The 17210-nt window shown below is 36.9% G+C and overlaps 1 long non-coding RNA gene across 1 annotated transcript in view; it reads left to right on the top strand.

The window, feature by feature from the left end:
* Positions 1–16757, top strand: part of LOC144411908 (uncharacterized) — a 72168-nt gene extending 55411 nt beyond the window's left edge. Inside the window, exon 4 of the long non-coding RNA XR_013469007.1 lies at positions 16638–16757. This is a non-coding gene — a long non-coding RNA (uncharacterized LOC144411908). The remainder of the gene's footprint in view (positions 1–16637) is intronic.
* Positions 16758–17210: the final 453 nt, after the last annotated feature.

Below are 17210 nucleotides of genomic sequence, written 5' to 3'. Positions count from 1 at the left end.
TGTTAATGTTTGTTTTTCTGTTAAAAAACTCAAATAAATTGAGTGCTTTTGATAATTGGACGTATTAGATAACTGAACTTTTTTGGAATGCATACTTCATTCAGGTAGGCATACTACGTACCCCTTCTAAGGTTTGCGAAATTTTAACCAGCATTTTCGAGCAGTGTTCACTTTCGAAATATTAAATTTGAAGTTCACTATCGCGGCGTGCACAAATGTCCAATTAAAAAATACATGAAATTTTCGTAGTTTCAGAATAAGATTAAATGCGTATCGATATTATTTTATGGAAAATAAAGAAAACAAAGTCGATAAAAATGGGGCCTATCAGCAATTCAATTCATTGAAATATCCCACAATAGGAGTTAAATTTCGGTATTTTATATTGAGGTCTTAACTTATATCAATTACTCATTTTTAAAATGTGAAAAATAATGCGAATCGATAATAGTTTAAGATATATAGTATATAACATGTATAATGCTGATGACAGACAATCCGAACAAATTTTCCACGTTTGTGACGTTACTGCCGTAACAATATACTAGCGTTAGGACACAGTAATGTAAATTTCGTCAATCTCTTACACGATACATCGGTACCATGCCGTTGTCGAATGGGCACACCACTACGAGTACTACGACCTGATTGGTCCCGATTTCCTCACGAATCAAATCGACAAACTACGTCGACATCGCACCTAGAAAACCTGGCTGGAGTTAGGTGAGACAAGATCTCTTCCTGCACCGGATCGTGCCGCTCCTTGAGGCTATTCATGACTGGGTAACAGTGATTCAGCACATGGGGAAGAGTCTCGTTTGCGTAATCACACTTACCACAAGTCAGCCGTGGTTCCACATATGCCGTAAACCGTCTACGAACAGATCGTAGCGGTAGAAGATTTAATCGAGCTTCCAAAACTCACGAAATTTGAAACTGAGCGAGAAAGACAAACGTGAAGAAAAAGTAGTTTGAGCAACCGAACCAAGAATGACAGAAAACTGTCATTCCCTGGTCTCGAAGCTCGCCCCACCGTCTCAAACAAAGGGTATATGACAAGCGGTGCAGCACTCACGTTAACTTTTTGCCGCTCTCGATCAGGAGATTGTTAGTGGTGATCGTGAAGTTCCCCTCTCAGGAGACAACCCAGCAAAGACCGATACAGCGATCCATAGGGCGCATTTGGCCCCACAGATCACCATACCGGCCGATGCGCCCAGTTATGGGTTTCAAATTTTTTGTCAGCGGATTCCATCACAAAAGACATATTATTTAGTTGGTTCTGTTACAAAAATTCACATTTTTTTTAGCAAATAAACTGATTCTTTTTATTTACTTCCTAATTAACATTTCAAAATAATGATAAGTATCATTATGTCAAAATTAGCATCGGAATTTGTGATGATGTTGAGGATTGTCTATATTTCTGTATATAATATATACTCGTTTATAATGAACCTAAAATCCATTGACAACAACCAGCAATGCTTGCCGGTTCGCGGATCTCATAAAATTTCGTGAGGCGGTTCTACGGAACCGGTGCAAACCAGCTGAATCCCATCACTGGATGCGCCGACCATCTGGCTCAGAAGAGTTGTCACGATAGAGAAAGTCGATTATCAGGGCGTGCGTCGCCTCCTGGATCGATAAAATCTTGCCACAACCTCGTCCAGTCGAGCACAAGCAACCGAACGGACCATAGAGTCGGGAGAATTCAAAGTTTCAAACGCCTGGGCAACCGGAAATATGTCCGCTTCGCTTGACGGACTCCTCTTTCAGGTGGAATAGGGGACGTGTCATCATCGATAGTTCGAATGGTGAACACGTTATCCCTGTAAACGTCAGCAACCGTTTCCAACATGTACCCCAGTGCAACAAAATGTCGCAGGACTTCGAGAATGGCATCATGCCTTACCGACCTAAAAGCATTGCGGATGTCAAGCCACGTCACATAAAGATTATGCTTATGTTTCCTGCAATGACCGAATCAAGCATTAAAACATGCTCGAAGACAGCGTCGAAGCCCTTCTGTCTCGGGGCTTTCCCCTAGCTGCCCAAGACTGAAGACGACGTGCAATCACGGCTGCATAAATTTTATTTCGCGTGCGGCATATTGCGATGGATCCCGACGTCATTCATATTGCCCACCAAAGAATAAGGATTTTCCTAGAAGAACGCCATGAACTTAAAATACGCCGAGAACGCCTGCACATGTCCGAGAGCTTGGGGAGAATTTCAACCCGTTGGTCAATGCTCTTCCAAAATCCATAGGTTAGCCCATCAGGTCGGAAAATGTTTTTAAATCCCGCAAAACCGAAATAACTTTCGCCGCGCTGAAAACAACGTCCTTGTCTACCACCACGTTACCGTGGTGGTAAGCGCTTTGGGACATCCACGAAGGCATCGTCCAGTCACCATCACCGTGGGGAGCCGAATCCATCTCCGCATTGAAGATGAAATAGAGCACCGCAGACCATCAAGTGAATCCGCGAGGATCGAACTAACCGTGCTTTTCTGATTTCTCCAGAAAACCACCCTCAACTGAGATGCCCCTCAAGATGGACGGACGCCTCGTCTGGTCAGGACATCGAGACGAGGCGTTCAATGCCGCTGAAAAATACTTGCAATAAATAATAATCATATACAATCGGCCTTTAAAAAGCCTACTCACATTTATGAACACAGTTAAACATATTCAATTAGCGAGTCAAACCAAATTACTATTAAATAACTTGCAGCCTTCAAATCAGAAAGAGTTACAAATTATAACATACCGAATTTATATGCTATTCCAGGCTTAAAATATCACAAGTTGAACATGAAATCATTTGTAAATGAAACCCAATCAAATAAACTAACTGTAAAAACGAGATAGCGATCAGAGACCGCCGAATCATCGTTCTAGCGGCGTGTATCTTTTGCTCTGATTCAATAGCCAATCCGCGTGTCACATCACTAATTAATTAATAACTCGCTAATTATACGACATAATTCATCCAAAATCAATAGTCCTCTGGTCCGAGATATGATGAATGACCATGCAAAATTTGGGCAATTCAATTTCTGATATCATTGTTCAGAACAATACTGGTTTGAAAGAACCAAAGGCTTAGAGTTTGCAATGGTCCAAATTTTATATTCATTCGAATCTGCATTTATTGTTGATATATAAGTTTAAATATATGGATCAATATAATATACCATATACTGTATATATATATATATATATATATATACATCTATTTGCTGCATTGCGGTCACCTGCTATTTTTTTCTGCAGCTACTCGTTTTCTGTGGCATATGGTGGGCTACTCACAGCGTTATTTTTAGCGGTTTTCAATAAAAAATGGTATGACAAAATTTCACGCAAGTAATACAGTTTGTTTTAAATATAGTGGAGTTGGTGCCCAATCGTCGTCGCCCAATTCCGAGGAACTACTTTATTTAGCCTATTTGCGGGAATGAGAAACATCATTGGATATGGTCGACACCGCGAGCTGGCTATTTAATCATAGTCCATCATTAAAAACGTTCACGCTTCCCCTAAATGCTCTGCTTGTAAGCCACTGACCACCCCGTTGAATATATTTGTAAAAATATAGTCTGCAAAACGCTCTGCCCGGAAACAGAGCTAAATGACCTATAAATCTCTCTCGCCGCACATTAGCCCATATGGGCTTCTCAACGCTATTAAGTCTAGCACATGGTAACCTACTGTTAATATCGCTCTGTTTATTGAAGTAATGCCCTGATATGAGAGAAGCGATAAAACCTTCCAGCCGTGACGCAAAGTGCGAATCGTATAAATAGCGTGGATTTCAAAGTCAGACGTCTGAAAATGTCGACTCAGCTCAGACAGGAAATACTCCTTTATAACGACTTATTATTGTTTTAGCATGTATTTTCAGTCATACTAACTATCCCTGATCATTCCTGGCGCTGTGTTGTTTTGATAAATATGATTTCGACTGCTCCATAGTTGGCAGAGGTATGGAGATTTTTTGTATGTAAAAAAAACGTAAAATTATTGGTAATTTTAACGCGTAAATGCGCTTATGGGATTGATTACGTCGTTCTACGCGCATTTCCTTCGAAAAAATTTAATTTTTTTGCATTGGGGGTGGTCTGTGCAGTAATAATAAGAGCTGTGACGTCATCAGTATCGGTAATTGGACCTTGAACTTGACAATACTGTAAATACAATTGTGAATTTCAGAGTAATAACCATTTATGCTATAATAGTCGTTTCGGTATTGTTATGTTAGGACAAACTTGACGAAAACGTTGAAGAAAAAATTAATTAATTAGGAATTAATTATTAACCCTCTACTGTACACAGAATATCTCGAAGTCCAATTTTTTTTCGAGGAGTGTGTTTTAAAGGTATATTGCTGAATAGAACTCTAGCAGACGCTTTTAAAATGTATGAGTGAAGCTTAGGGGCTTAATGGTTGACAAAAAAAAATAAGTTCAAAAATACCCATAAAATGGTCAGGGATTGGAGCGGTCGGAAGGATAAACATTGAAATCACTCGTGTGTGACTAGATTGACGGGTACTCGCATCCGAGACCCAAAAACCCGATTTGCAAAAGAAATACATCCTCCTTTGGCCTGATCACTTTTGTGGGTTTTGTGGACGCTGTGACAAACCTTCTTGCCAAGTTTGGCACGGATTAGTTCCCTGTAAAATGTTCGTTTGTTCCCAAAACCCCGAATATACTTTCGTGTCAAGTTTCTTCGTGCGTAACGACATCTGACTCCGACTGCGCTTTCGAACTGAAGTGCTCTCGGTTGCCTAATCATTAATGAGTTTCACGTGTAACAGACAATATTAGACCATGCACATGAAAATATGAGACGACTCATTTAAGTATTTTTATACTCGTAATGGATGACACACATGGAAAAATAACAAATTGACAGTTCACATGCTGAAAAGTAATTATTAGTAATGCAGTATATCGGAATTGTTCAGAACTAAAATCTCATCGTCTACAAAATTATATTTTGCGAAGTAATTGCAATTTCAAATATAGGATAGACTAATTTAGTGAGGTCAAAGTTTAACCTGAAAAGAGATCTAATAGCGATATTTTGAAAGTTGTTCATAGTGGAGTTTTGAATACCATATGACAAAATTTCCATAATTTCATAAATTGGATTATCTGTTAAATGACTTATTGCTGAAAGTTACGAAGTCGTGAGTTTAACTTCAAACCCATATAAATGAGCGAATTTTCAGTCAAACTTAATTTTTTTTGCATCAGTCTATGTAGGAATTTTAAAATTATATCTTAAGGGAGTGGTTTCAATTACCTATATGACCTCGGACCCCAAAATGGAAAATTGTTCTAGTGCATTTGGATTAAAATTTTTAGTATATTCGGATATATTTCAACATAAGAAAGTTAAAATGTTATCATCAATAAAATTCGAAAAAATTGGATTTTAAATTTATTTTTTTATCGTTTTTTTCGGCCACCACTGATGAAAAGTAAATGAAAGTAAAAGTACACAGTAATCAAGAGTAAATATCACGATGACCGCTATATATCACGCACCAAACTTTCTCTAGTATTTCGTTGTCAGCGATTCAAAGTCCAGAAACGTTATGAAGGTATTTCGAACAATTTTTACAAAATGAATAAAAATAACCTATATTCATTTGCCAAAATGGGCATGGTTTCAGAATCCAGTTTCATTTTTAAGATAAGGGAAAATCAATATGTAGATCAAAAATTGGTGCGCGTGTTTCGTGCCGAAATTTTAAAGAATTTAAAAACCATTGAAATATGCAATATCAGAAACTTAGAAAAGAGGGGCGATATTACATATTAGAAAATAACCTGAGTATCTTTTTAGAGAGAATGTAAGAGTAAATTTATTTCTCATTTATTTTTAGTTTCACACCAATCGCTTATCCACTTCCTCATAAAGCATAAGGTACATGTATAGGTACATAAATTTTGAGTTTGAGAATTAGATACAGATGTTAAAAAAAGACATTCCTTGTCGATCATCAACATATTTTACCAGGCTCGCACCGATTTCGATTGTAGTTTTGTTGGCATACTCAGAATCAACACTCACTTACAGGCCAGCTTACAATGCTATATCACTTATATTCATGAATGGCAATAGATAAACTTTTATAGTGCACAAGAGGGGTTTGGCTGATAAATAACTTTCCAATCATACCAACGGTTTGTGGATATTCGGCCAATATGTCTTTTTTCCGATATTTGCTGAACAACTTCTTTTTTCAGATCAACTATATGATTTTTCTTGCGATATTTACTAGTTTTATCCTCACCGAATTCTTCATTCTCCAAATACCATCTTTCCTTCCACATGTTTTTGAATGACTCCGAATTATCTTATATACTGTACAATGAAGCACATATTTCTTCAATCATTTATTGAACCGCTTTAACGTCTTTCATTTATTAAACCCTCAAAATGGAAGCAAAGCGCTTTGTTTTTTGTCTGTTTTCTTGTTAGCATCGTAATTCACCACATCTGCAATTAGGAAAAACACGCTAACGTTATTTGATCTAAAATGCATCTTCAGCAAAAAAATGATTTTGTTGATTTGGTTTGGGAAAATATAATAATGTACCGGTATGAATGTTTGGCGCTCCAGAAATATGTGAACCAAGATGGCGGACACCGGTACGTAGTATTTGTACCAGGTTAGGATTAGGCCATAATTGTATTCTAATTTTCCTTAGTTCTATTACAAGGTCGGGGAATACCCAAGTGAGTCCCGTAGTATTTGTTCCTGAAATTATGGCCTAACCCTAACGTTGTACGCATAGAATGTTCCGGTGTCCGCCATCTTGGTTCACATACTTCTGGAGTACTGAATGTTTCATATTCATTTATCGATATAGATAGGTACCAGTTTATGGGGCGACGTCGCCGCTTTTTGTTAGCTTTCAAGCAAAATATAAATAAAGTCGGCAATAGTCAAGCATGTTGTTAAGAATATGGAATAAGTTGCCAAATCAAAAATTGTTATCATATGTATTATTAGTTAGTTTTCTGATTGAGCAATGCTAGAATGTACAGAATTGATTGGTTTGAAAAACTTAATCTTTAATGCTCAAAACAAAAACTAATCGGGTGTCTATGAAACTAATGAATATTTGACATTATGATAGTTGTTCAATAAATTATATTCACCTTCAAGTAACGAATTGAACTTTGGCAACTTCATTCACAAGTTGTGGCAAACAGTGATTCATATCCAGGAGTTCAAATAAAACTATTATTATGCAACTTACTAAATATTAGCTGGCAGAACAAAACAACATAATGAAGTTTTTCATATGGTCCATTGAATTGATATATCAGCAAAACCCTGAAAAAAAACTCTATGAACACTCCTAATAATATCACGAAAAGACTCTATTCTGTCACTCTGGAGAGGATTATTATGTTTGCTCCATATATTCTCATGGCTGCCATAATTAGATAGTGAGATACTTTGCACACTTGAAGTGATATCCCCATCAATTCGATTAATTATGGGAAATCCTTACCAAGTACGGTAAAGCGAGCAAGATCCGACTGAATTTATCCTTTATTTGAATCGATAACTAAAACCGACTTCTCATCGCTCCTGACTAAGCAGATACATACTATATATGACGTAATAGGTCCAGTCTGCAAGTTTGCACATTTAGGGTGAAATTTACCATAACAGTACTCCAAGTTCCAGATATGTTTCCAGCGAATTATTGGAATACAATACGATAGCGAAAAAAATTTCCTGTTTATCCTCAAAATCTTGTCAAAAGATAACCGGGTCTAAAAAGAGAAATCATGATATATATTTGTAGCCCAAACTTAGCAAAAACAACTACAAGATAGATAGCTGGGCCTAGAAACTGTCGACAAGAACCAGAATCACAAAAAGTTTCACACTTTTTGCTCCTAAAGAAAATAAAGTACAAACTATTTGTGCGACAGCAAAATGTGGCCCAAATATTACCGTCGCCCAAGTACAGCGAAAATAACCCCGTGTTGTCGATCAAATCGATAAAATAGGAATACATATATATAAATTGCATATTTGCTATTTTACAACCGACCGTTATGAATATTTTTGATGGGTGCATTGGTTTCAACATAATTTTGGTAATTTAGAATACTGGGTCACCACGTGCTACTTTTGTCAGTTGTTAATCTTGGGGATAATACAGGGCTTGGCATTCAGTTCCCGAGATAAATATAGCGAAGAGTTAATTTACGTCTGCTACTCGTGTATGATGATTAGGGTGCTCGCCGCACATGAAGTTTGTGCATTCCTTCTATATGCAATCAGAGCAAAGTGTGTGTGTTTGTAAAAGCAAATTTACTGAAAGCAAAGTTACGCGCATCACTCAAAAATATAGAACAATGATCTCTGAGCACAGTTACAAGAGACAAATGAAGTTGAGCGAACTTCTGATACATTTTTGGCCATTTTAGCAAGGTTTCTAGTGCTTTTTGACGGTTTTTTATTGTTTTTACACGTTTTAACAAGATAATCACGGCGTAGAAATAGGGATTGTAATTGGTTAGAACTGCAACACGAAATAAAAACTTCATCACAAAACTTAGATTTTGAAATGTTTGTTTGTCGAATACGAAATTTACCGCAATTGTAAAATTCGAATTATTCTTTTGCTGAATATGAAAATATTTATAAAACTTCGAATTCTAAACCTTTGTTTATCGAACATGAGATATTAACTTCACAGCTGTTTGCAAGTTCATTAAATGTTTCGTTTCTGCACTTTTTTCAGTCCTTTACATCGGTCAAAAGAATATGAGACAAAATAAGCATATGGTTTGCCTTGAAGTGGTGGGAGTGACGGTGTCGTAGCAATTGTGTTCATTAGACAGTGGGTAAAAATTTATAATTGAGTACGCTGTGAACAATCAAATGGCGATAAACAAGAGAGTTATGCTCAAATTTATGAGCACATAGCGCAACATAGTGGCAAAATTGTGATGACGTCATATCACACGAAGAAACGAATCCCATACAGCACACCGGGATATTTGAAATAAATAAAAGTAATAGCGTTCTAGCGAAAAGTTTAGTTTCAAATTGATTAGTCCAGTAATCAAAGAGTTTTTTTCTGTTACAAAGAACAAGTACAACAACAACATAATAACAAAACGATCGTTATGTCCACTAACGTGTCCAATAATGCAGAATGCAGCCAGCCTTGCACAATAGATACGACGGCAAAATAAATGACATGAAAGAGAAAACACTTGAAAGTTAGATATCAACCCTAGCGGTCTAGATTCACGTTGGATGGATCGTTTACAACGTAACGATTTGTATATGTGACGAATGAGAATGTAGTTATGATAAGTCTCCGCGGTCATTTTCTCACGGTGTGTCGTATTTCCACTCAGAACGAGGCTTCACGGAAAATGTAACTCTTACGTAAATATCTGAAACTTGCGGCTTGGTAGGAATATACTGCTAGACCAAGCAGGTTTCGAACCTAAAATACTTAATTCACAACAGCCGTGTATAGAGGCAGGGTGTGTGGTAACTACATATGCGTGTTATTTGGTTTTTTAAAAAATTTCGAAGTCTTCTCAAGATCCACTGCATATTTTAATCCGTCTCCTGTTCATTTTAATCGGTTCATATATTACTCGATTCCACACTTTTACGCTTTAAATTGAGCAACTTGACATTTGAAATGTCTATCTTCATTATCTCCACGTTTTAGCAACGGATAAAATTACTTATCTAGAATTAAAAAAAAAGTCGGTGATTTTCCAACTATTTTCATTTATAAGTTTACCGCAATACTTCCCACTGAAGTTAAACTTTAATTACTCATTGTATTTGAGATGTTTTTAACAACTGATTGATTTCAGCATTTCAACCTATTTTCCTTAAATGTGTGATAATTATGATAAAAATACATTCGGTTATTATCGATTGTTCGAGCAAATATTCATTTCATCCTAAAAGTATTTCGAGATATTAGAAGGAAGTAAAAATCTACCACGAAGGGTTAATTTATACTTTAAAAATGATACCTAAGTTAATAATATGCACCATTTCTTACGGCGATGAACGAGATCCGTCAAAGATTTTAGGCTAGAGCGAAATGTTAACAGGAAAACATGTTTCTCACTTTGGAAGACGTTTGCAAACGCGATGACCACTACACTACGGAAAGACATCAGGGTCGGTTTCAAGCCGATTTCACGAACCACGGGTGTATACGTTTCCCTATATAGAAGTCTCCCAAGAGTATTGTTCATTTTAATATGACCCACCGGCGTATGCGTTTCTGTAGTGTAGTGGTCATCACGTTCGCTTTACACGCAAACGGTCCGCATCGTTTAAAAATTGGTATTTATCTAGTTAGTGTTAGGAATGATTTGAAAATTGGAATTTCTTGCGCAATCTTTTTTTTTTTTAATTTTGAGTGGTAGCGAGTGTGTTTATTTTTTGCCCTAAGATCCGAAATTTTGAAACAAACGATTTCATGTCATTTAAAGTTAGGCACAAAGTGGTAAGAACGTCTTTTTCAATACTATTTTGCTCTATTCTAGAGCTATTCATTGATATTTGGCTGTTTTGGGGCTTACTATCAATTCATCCTCCAAAGACTTACGCTCAGCGGCACCTAGTCGCTACCTCTGCGCTACGGTGACTGACGAGGACACCGCCGTCAAAATATTACTTATAGGCAGATTTTCGTCGAGGCAAATTCAGTAATTAACATGCTGCGTTTGTTCGTGCGGTTATATATGTTTATTGTGTATTATTACTAAAAGTTTGTAAGAAAGGGATAGGATCCACATATTGGTCCGGTGTATGTATGTATGTTTATTCGTCTCGTAAAAGCAATATAAAAGAATTAGTAATTATAAATACTGAATACGGTATGTATGCACAAGATCATACTGGCCTAAAACACGAATGTGCCTTTTTGATATGTATGAATTATATTACGGTACATCAAATACGTATAATATGGTCCTTTATACAGACAGTTGTGCAAGGAGGGTGGGTGGGTTTGGTAACAGAGGTAAGAGTGGAGTATCCAAAACTGTGTGTACAAAGGAGTTTGTATAACAAAACAACATCTATATAAATACAGACACAACACAACATGAAACACACTGCATGTAAATATAGTAATAAGATTAAGAATTTGGATGTAAGTACAATACCATTGAGTGATGATACCACATATATACTATAAAACGGGGAAATGGTCAAGTTTAAAGGGTGTGTACATATATGGTATGCACCACACAATGGTGGTAGTGTTAAAAGTGGTCTATGGCTGTTCTGGCAAAAATGTGACCCTACAAGTTTTGGTGCAATGTGATAATGTTATGTATCAAATCACTCACTCTTCTAAGGTATTTTTGATTTTTGGATTCCGCCAAAAGCGATGAAGTTCCAAAAAAAAAAAAATATGAATAAAAATTAATAAAAAGCATTTCCACACACAATCCGGTGGGGGTGATGAAAGCCGAAATGACTGCGTAATCAAACCTGAGTACCACGCCCTTTTGCCAGGTTACCAGTTCGTGTGGGTTATGCGATTAAAAATCGGTTATGTTGTCCAGTTAGTCAAGTTATCAAACATGGAATCATTTATTGATGCAATCCAGTGGTTTTGAATTTTTTTTTTTGGTGAAGCATAATCCCAGTGGAACATTTAGGGGGCCCGAGGAATCCAATAGTGCGATAGTTCAGTTGTTTGAATAGTAGGCTACATATAGAAAATCTAATACTGGAGACACAAAATTATATTTATGCAAGTGTCGTAAGTTTTATAATATTGGCGAATCTAAATGGATTACGAGTTGGATTGGCGCGAGACCAACTTACTGTACTTCCAACATGTGGTCGACTATGTCGAGTATATCATGTCTTTTTATAGTCTTTCTTGGCAGTTTAGTGTGTTGGCCTGTAACTTTGCTCAGATATCGGTCTCCTGTATTTCTGAGTGAGTGCGCGTGATGTTACCAAGTTAGGCTTTTTCAGCTCATCCTTTCATTGGACACTGAGTGTACAAATGGATCTTTACAAGTCAGTGTATTAAATATACATTATCCAACTGGAGATCCAGAGTTCAGACCTCAGTCCAGTCGCGCTTATATGAAGATCCTACCCAAAGCGAAACCCATAAAAGCACAAGTAAGCTTTCCTCACTGCTTCAACTTGTAATGAGCCGGAATCGATTCTCTTGCGTTCTTCCTTGGCTTGGAAAGTTGGGAAAGAGCCTTCAAATGATCAATGAAATTGTGCAAGATGATTAATGAAATCCATCAGTCGATGTTATGGTTGACACGAATCATTCAACTGAGCGAAGTCGGGCCAATTTTGCCAACCAGTAAAATTTAGGCTAGTCCTACTCGCGGCCAAAATTATGAAGTTAAGACGTTGAGCCCTAGTTTCGTGCAGCTGATGACTTTTTGTAAATGTTTAATCTATGGCTGCAAAACTTATACATAATGAGATTTTTTCCTCCGGTAGTGGGAAAGCCTACAAGAAAACATCTTTTTTATATGGCGTTCGCTTAGGGCTAAATTGGTCGCCATGTCAATCACGTCATCGTAAAGTTGTCGCCCAACTAACGCCTGTTGAATATCGCGTCACCGTCGGCCTAAAGCTGACAAACTTTTTGCGGGTGGTGGCATTTTCGTTAACCGTCGGCCTAGCTTTTTGATTGTCAAGTTCAATATCAAGTTTACAGCTTTGGTTTTGCTGTAGGTAGACATTTATGCCTAAAGAATAATGGCAAAAGGTCAACTTTTCTTCCTCCACCTCTGCCTGGTTACACTTTAAAATGCGGAAAAAATTACTTATGTTTGTTAAACTCGATTCAGTGGATAAATAATAATAGATTGAGCAGATAAATAAAAGTACTCCATTGTTACGTAACATTAAAGGCACACACTACGTAATGAAAAGTAATCGACATATAAAGGTGAAATAATTCATTAATTCATATACCCAGCATTTAAATTAAAAAACAAAACAAAAATATCCAATCATATTTTAGGTATTCGCGGCGCATTTAGCAACTCGCTGCATTGCATCATTTTTCTTTATCAATTTCATTTTTGGTGTTCCGCGAAGCGACCTAAAAAGTGCAAGTGTTCTGTGGCTTGGGGTAGGGGTGGCGGGAGGAAGCCGCTAGCAATCCTCTGGTACTAAATTATCCCCTACGGGATTTGAACCTGCGAATCTAAGCGGGGTAGTCTTAGGTTAGAAATCAAGCGCATTCCTAGGGCTTAGCACGATGCGCCACTCAACGCAAACGTAGTCAGCTGCAGTGCACTGGCTGACATATATACTAAATACATTATAATACGTGTATACCCTTCCCCTGGGTGCTGAAATCTCAGGATTGTTCTTTACGGCCTTACATACCTGTATCATGATCGTTCTTTACCAAGAGGTCTAATCTAGAGACAGACTCAATGTGCTTCAAACGGACCTAAGGTCTCCGCGATCTATTCGTCTACTCAAAATGGCATTACTAAAATTTAAGCAGCAGCAAATACATCCTAGGTATTAAATAGAGTAATTTCAATTCACCCATCAATATTGATCGCTAAGTAACAATTTGTTTTTGTTACGTTCTTATTGTGGGGCTACGTCAATAACAGTCCACCTTTCCACGAGCTCCATAACACCAAATATTTGAATGGTCTCGAATAGTTGATCTATATATTATCAGTTGTTTTCGTCGGTATGCTCTTGTCTTGAGCAGTCAGTTATTTACATCACATAGAACCGTGATTAATCCTGTTGCTGATGTTATGTCTCCGCCGTTTGGTTTGGGCGAAGAAATTACTATATAGTAGGCATCGAAACAACGTCACATTATGACCTCCCTTTTAACGACATCGCCCGCACGTTATAGTAAGAAAACTTAAAAGTATTCTTGGCTGCGCCAGTTAATGAGCTAAGATTTGTACGCCAATGCAGAGAATGCATTGATATAACGCTGAACCTGTACACGCCGTTATTCTTTCATTGAGTTGTAGGACGGTTACATTTTTGATGGCATTCACGTGCGCGTTTACTCGACAAATGTAAACAGACAAATGTAATGGAATTGCTGGATTCGTTGTACTAAGCTCCCGTCACTGATGCAAAAATGTGTGATCTGAGCTAAACACCCTTGTCAAGTTTTAAAATAAAAAATGAGTAATTATGCAGTTAGGGTTTTGGGTTAGAACGATTCGAAAATTTGATTTTCCGGCTGAATCTGCATACATCACCTTAACTGAATAAGTACTATTTTTATTTAATTCGAGCGTTGGCGGGGTGTTGTTTTGGGGCGGGGCTTGTTACAAAAGATCCTGAGAATATTACTGTGAACTAGGTATTATACTATGAATAAAGCAAATCCAACCGCCATTTGCATTCTGCAACTTTGAGATCATGCGTCAGAAGCGTGATCGTCTCGTAACGACAACCTGGAGTAATTAAAGTAATCAGGTAAAAACATTTGATTACCAACAATCAGATAGCTTTTTTCGTCAGATATTTTTGCGCGGGAAGCCACAAGCGACATCGCTTTCAGTCGGTCACAAATGTTCGTGATAGGATAAGATTTGATTTTGTGTAGGATGTATGGATAGGCTGACTGTTGGGTTAGGACAGCGAGTTCGAAACAATATTCAGGTGAGCTAAATGTTCTTTATACCCATTGTTTTCATTGCTATTATATTGCTTTCAATTTACTATTGTATAAGTGGTAAATTAGAGGTTTTCGGGCCTGTACGAATTGGACTTACTAATATAGAAGTCTAGATTGATGGATGATTCTCTTCTGCATCCAACTCACTAACAGCGGGTTCCATCGTTTTCTCACAAATAGGCCAAACTTAAAACCTATATGACAATACATAAGCTTATCATGAAGAAACTCAAACGTAACACATTGATCTACGTAACTATGTAAGCTGCATTCAACATGGTACGCTTAACATGAATGTAATGCATTACTTTCAAAACTTTCGCAAATGCAGCGCAAAATCCATGGTTTAATAGAGATTCGCCATAGCCTTTTTACTTTAATATATTATTGTGTATGGATTGGATCTTTGTACAAAGACCCTACCAACGTTCAAAATAAGAGAATTAGTAATTATCCAGTTTAAGTTAGGAATGCAGATTGCACTGGAAATTCAAATTTTTAAATCATTCCTAACCCCAAATGGATAATTACTGATATGTCATTTTAAAACGTGGCGGGAGCTTTGTGCAAAAGATCCGATAGATTCAGTCCCACTGTCCATTGATTATGCTAGCTACATTTCTGCGACAGTTTATTTATTAATATCTTAACTTTTTTCAGATGAAGAAATATTGAAGGTTAAAGATTCAAGGACACGAACTAACGGACGAGGAATATTACAAGTAAATATTATTTGAACATTTTATTTGACTTCCGACGCCTATTGATTCCTGTATACCACTGTTTTTGTTCAAAATGCTAAAAAATTCGATGCGAGCGCACCGCGTCTCTGGTCTTGCGATCAGAGTCAGCATTGTTATGCCACTTATCTGATCATGTGTTTTCTCTCGAAATTGTAAGATTTATATTTTCACAAGTTTAATTGTATTTCGATTCAAAATTTCAAAAAAGTCAGATACTACTGGGTTTAAAATGCTAAATAGTTCGATGCGAGCCAACATTGGGTGCTCCTGATGTATGCGCACCAAAATGTCGCATAACCTGAACCCCAACCAGTTACACGACCTGAGTTCAGGTTGTGCGCCATCTTGGTGCGCATACTTCAGGAGGTCCGAACATTGTTATGCCGCTTTTTTGATCCTGTGCATTCTATCGAAATTGTAAGATTTAGATTTTGCACAAGCTTTAATAATTTTGTTTCGAAGCAGAAGTCCAAAAAAGTACTATGAATATAGTATCTTGTATCAAATTGGTGTACTCTTTGCGACCCCTAAAATTCGTTGCGCGCTTCCCTCCTGGATAGCGATCCCCAGTTTGCGATCTCTACCGTGAACAATGTGATAATGCTACAAATTACTGATCAGAGGTGATTAATTAGTCATATACTCCATGAAAGAGTTAAATAAATTCATTGAGTATTTTATTGTTATTGTAATATTTGCAATTTGTGCAGTTTGAAGACTACACCTGATATGTTATAGAGTTTATATTTGAAATTTAATGTCAATCGCTGAATAAATTTTATTCGTCTATTCGTCTAAATTTTCTAAATTTTAAATTTTATGAAATTAAATGTCGAAATTTACCCGTTACGTATTTTATTAAAACTTACGTATATTTTTAGAAGAAAATATACAGAAAAGAGTCTCACTTTAACAATACAAAATGAGGTACAATATGATACACTAACAAATCATTTTAACTGAAGGATGTAATTTTGGTGAAATCAGCGACATAGTTGAAAATGACCTCAATTAAACTACATAGTTGGTTTTTTGTATCTTTAGCATAAGCATAGCTTTGTAGTGTCTCTGTCAAATAACATTTGTAGGAATTAACTACCTGAAAATGGCATAGTTGGCTCAACGAAATTTAGTTTAATTCAAATTTAGAATTGGCCTACACAAAATCACGATCTATATATTGATTTTCAGCGTTTTAAAACACTGCTTGAAAGTCGACAGAACAATTTATCATTGCACCAAAAGAAATTCGTCAAGTGTCAGATTTTCATCACTGATTGAGATGGAGGCCTATCAAGTCTGAAGAGCAAGTATGTAATCATATCATTTGAAATCGGAAAATCGACAGACAAATTATTACTTTTAATATTTTGAGTATAATCGCGAAATTAACTATTCTGTACTACAAATTAACTGTAGCAATATCCGGTGATTAATGGCGTAGTCAGTATAGCGCTGAACGTTCAGGGGCTAACTGCTGTGTTGTCCCATCTGCTGTTGTTTCGTTTAATCGTCCAAACCGTAAGGCCAATTACTATCTTGTAATGTCAGTTTAGGTAAAGTTCATTGGGTCAGCATAAATAAAAGGCGTTTCATCGCAATAGGGCGTCACGTTGTGATTACTACAAACAGTGAATTTTTTTAAAGTGATACTATAAGTTAATCCAGCAGTGTATATCTGCAGAGATACTGAAAGGATTTGAACTATGCCTCGTTGAGTGCAATTCGGTTAAAACACAACCCCAACTTAATAACCATGCAAAT

The sequence above is a fragment of the Styela clava genome, chromosome 15 (assembly GCF_964204865.1).
Source record: "Styela clava chromosome 15, kaStyClav1.hap1.2, whole genome shotgun sequence".
Lineage (NCBI taxonomy): Eukaryota > Metazoa > Chordata > Ascidiacea > Stolidobranchia > Styelidae > Styela > Styela clava.
This window is presented reverse-complemented; position numbering and strand designations above follow the sequence as displayed.